Source organism: Chrysochloris asiatica, unplaced genomic scaffold (assembly GCF_000296735.1).
Source record: "Chrysochloris asiatica unplaced genomic scaffold, ChrAsi1.0 scaffold00329, whole genome shotgun sequence".
Classification (NCBI taxonomy): domain Eukaryota; kingdom Metazoa; phylum Chordata; class Mammalia; order Afrosoricida; family Chrysochloridae; genus Chrysochloris; species Chrysochloris asiatica.
The window spans coordinates 2,466,171-2,470,592 of record NW_006408847.1 but is presented as its reverse complement, the minus strand read 5'-3'; the positions used below and the strand labels follow the sequence as shown (position 1 = coordinate 2,470,592).

At 38.4% G+C, this 4,422-nt stretch overlaps 1 protein-coding gene across 1 annotated transcript in view; it reads right to left on the bottom strand.

Moving 5' to 3' along the window:
* The window catches only part of MND1 (meiotic nuclear divisions 1 homolog (S. cerevisiae)), a 143,305-nt gene that overhangs the window by 8,912 nt on the left and 129,971 nt on the right, over window positions 1–4,422 (bottom strand). The gene's annotated exons all lie outside the window — the stretch shown is intronic.

The window sequence follows — 4,422 nt, the reverse complement described above, 5'->3', positions numbered from 1 at the left end:
ACTCAATGGCACCTGACAACAACAACTAGTTATGTCCAGCATCACTAGCTAAAGACTTTTTTTCCAATTGAATAGTCTTGTCAAAGTTCAATTGGGTTTATTTTCAGACTTAATTTCATTCTATTAATGTATATGTCTATCCTATGACAGTGCCAAACTTAATATGGTACCAAATTATACTTAATACCAAACTTTGCAATGAGTTTTGAAATTTGGAAATACAAGTCTGCCAACTTTGTTCTTTTTCAACACTATTATGTCAAATCTGAGTTCCTTGCATTTCTTTAAGAATTTTAGGATAAACTTTTCAATTTCTACCAAAAAAAAAGGGGGGGGGGGAGGCAGCGCAATTGAAATTTTGATAGGGGATAACACTGAATCTGTATATCAGCTAGGGGAGTATTTTCATCTTACTAGTATCACATGCAAATATATGTCAGTAAAGCAAAATTTGGCTGAAGACAATTCAAGAATGTTTGCAGCAGCACAATGATAAGGAATTCGCAGAAACTCAAGCCGGATTCAGAAGAGGACAGATGGATCTTGGCTGAAAGCAGAGATCACCAGAAGATGCTCACCAATGTACCACTTATTATGTAAAGGCATGCAACTGGGTGGATACAAACAAATTATGGCAGGGCTCTGTGATACAGGGATCGAAGCATAGTTTGAAGAGGGTAAATAATACTAAGATGCTTGACTGTCTTATGAATATTGGTTTCCCTTGCCTACTATTGTAAAATAGACACTTGAATGGGGTAAAAGGAATGTCAGGAAACATTATTACAGAAAGCTTGTAAGCCAGTCTTCAGCCTATAACTGATTGGAATATCTAAAAGAGTGTTAGAACTTGCTCAGTGAAAGAGGCTTCCTGTGGAGTCTTTGCAGGGTATAGGACCTCAGGCGGAATTCTGAGCCCCATCCAGAACCTTCTGAGGTGCGACTTTCTCACTAGAAAGAACAAGCAGACCAGCCTGGAACAGCTAGAGACAATGAACATACAACGTCAAAGAAAGATCAGCAGGAAAAGCCGAAAGCAAAAATGGCAGTATGATTGGCTACTACAAGAATAATAAGCAAGTTGTTCACAGGGAAGCCATCAAGGCAAGCAATACGTTTCTTCAGGACATCCCCCCTCTAAGACTGAAACTCAAAGGGAACACATGAGGAGGCATGTAAGCTTGCTGGTGACATTGGTCTACTGGTGAGTGGAAGAGGGGAAAAGGAAGCAATGAAGAAATGGGTTGAGTTCAACCACATTCCATAGACTCTCATTAACCTGGAGATGAGAGAGAGAAGAGGAAGAGCTGGTTGGTCCAAAATGGAGTGAGACCTGGAGACACCTGAAACCTTACACAAGGGCATAGAGTCACAGAGGGTTAGAGCTGAGAGTGAAGCATCCAGCTGATATTAAGTGAGGGGAGATGCACAGTAACACCCAAACTTGCAAATAGCACCCATTTGACCTAGCATCGATGGCTTCATAATGAGAACTCGACTAGAAGAAGATAAAAAAAATTTTTTTTTGGATAAAGGAAATGAGTGCAAATTGCTACAACCTGATGAACTTAACCTATACTTATGGCTGTAGTAGCTCAAAATACCAACAGAGAGGGAAAGAGTCTTCACATCAAGTATCAATGCTATCCCCTCTGTACACAGGGCAGATAGGGATGGGCAACTTAGATATTGGCTACCTAAAATGAGGGGGCGATAAAGGCACGAGGTGACTGGCTTACAAGGTTTCAAAAGGGAGTTTAGTTTAAGAGTGCGCAGGGGAAGATAGAGTTCCCACTGTATAGTTTTCATCTAAGATTCTGATGATTCAACAAGTGAGTAATTGTTATCATAATTAATTGAGACTGTCACAATTGTAAAGGTAGAAGTTTTATAACAAAAACAGGGAAGTAGTTAATCTTACAGTCCAGAAACAGAGGACCCTAAGACCATCAATGGAGAAGAGCACAAGCAGAATGTGGGACCTTATCCAGAGAAGCAGTGACACCAGAGATGGAGGCAGAGATGGGGACATGGAGAGAGCAGCTGAGGACTCTAGAATCATGGAAAGATGGAAGAGAGGGACTGAGAGCTGGCAGCCAGGAGGCAGGCTTGAAGAATGAGCCCTTTGGTGGTATAAATTATTATATATGCCTGAGTGTTTTGTTTTTTTTTTAAAGAGCTAAAATGAATAGAGAGAAATACTGTTAACTGATGGTACATGGAGGGGATTATAATCATTGTAATGAAACAAAGTATATGACTTGTTGAATGTAAAACTGATGATCTGCCCAATAAACTTTCACTCAAATCACAATAAAAAATAAACAAAACCCAAATTAGGGATAATATTGCAAAGATCAGAAATTCCAGAACACAAATTTTGCTCATGTAGAACCTCTACATAGACCAAGAAGCAGTCACTGGAACAGAACAAGGGGATACTGAATGGTTTAAAAAAGAAAGGTATATGTTAGAGTTATATCCTTTTACCATACTTGTTCAATCTGTATGCTGAACATATAATATGAGAAGCTGGACTACTATGAAGAAGAACATGGCATCCGGATTGGTGAAGGCTCATTAACAATGTGTAACATGTCTGCTGGAAGTTTAGAGGACTTCAAGTACTTACTGATAAAGACCAAAGTCTATAGTCTTTAGTATGGATTGCAGTATTGATACTAAGAAAACAAAAATCCTCACTATTGGACCAATATATAACATTGTGAAAAATCGATAAAAAGTTGAAGTTGTCAGACTTCAATTTACTTGGATTCACAATCAATGCTTATGGAAGTAGCTGTCAAGAAATCAAACAATGTATTCCCCTGGACAGTTCTGTTGCAAAAGATCTCTTCAAAATTTTCCAAAATCAAAGATGTCACTTTGAGGACTAAGGTGTGCCTGACTCAAGCCAGGGTATTTTCAATCACCTTATTTACATGTGAAAACTGGACAATGAATAAAAAATGTGGTTGTTGTAAGGTGCCATCATGAGTCAGTACCCTATGCATAGAGACCCTATACACAACAGAACAAAACACTGCCCGGTCCTGGTCCAACCTCACAATTGTTGCCATGTTTGAGCCCATTGATGCTACCATTTTGCCAATCCATTTCGCTGGGGGGTCATCCTCTTTTTCTCTGACCCTCCATCTTAACAAACAAGATATCCTTCTCCAGCACTGGTCCCTCCTATTGGTGAAGAATTTATCTATTTGAATTATGAAGCTGGTGAAGAATATTAAATATATCATGGATTGCTAGGAAAATGAACAATTATGTCTTAGATGTACAGCCTGAGTGGTAGGTCTTTAGAAGCAAGAATGGTGAGACTTCATCTCACATACTTTAGACAATTTATCAGGAGGAACCGGTTCTTGGAGAAGGACATCATGCTTGGCAAAGTAGAGGGTCAGGGAAAAAGAGGAAGACCCTCAACTAGAAGGATTGGCGCAGTAGTTGTAACAATGGGCTCAAATGCAACAGTGATTGTGAGGATGACACAGGACTGGGTAGTGTTTAGTTCTGTTGTTTATAGAGTCACTATGTCACAACTGCCTAGAAGACATTTAACAACCAAAAATATTACATCTGTGATCATGGGTTGTCTTTCTATTTATTTGTCTTCTTTATTTTCTCTCATGATGTTTTGCAGTTTTCAGAGTACAAGCTTTACATTTCTTTGAGTATAACTTTATTCCTATATATTTTTTGATACTATTAATATAAATAACTCATTTTCAGACTACCTATTGTCAATATATAGAAACACAACTGAGTTTTGTGTACTGAGTTTATATTCTGCAACTTTGTTGGACTTATAATCTCTAATAGTTTGAATGTGTTTGTGGATTCTTTAGGGTTTTCATATGTAAGGTTATATCAATCATCTGGAAATATAAACAGTATTACTTCTTCCTTTTTAATTTGGATGTCTTATATTCCTTTTTCTTAGCCAATCTGCCCTTGCTAGAACTTCCAGTACAATGTTTAATAAACATAGCAATATGGACACACTTGGGGAAAATGTTCAGTTTTACACCACTATAGGGTAATGAATGACCTTACAAAACAACAACACACACAATTCAGCCTTAGTCTTTAGCTCTTAAGAGATCACACTTGTAATTTCCTGAGTAACTTAAGTGGCTATATGATCAAAACCCACCAGATGACATGTGAAGGTTTGTGCAGATGAGTGGAGCGGGCCAGACCAGACTGACCACCTGGTGGTCTGTTATCACCTGACCTCGTGAGTTAGCCTCTGAGTTAGTCTACCAGGCTCACACATTAAGGATTCAATCAGGATAAATACCTTTTTTAAACAACATAACAGACGACTATACACATGGACTTCACCAGATGGAATACACAGAAATTAAAGTGCCTACATTTGTGAGAAGAAACAGTGGAAAAGCT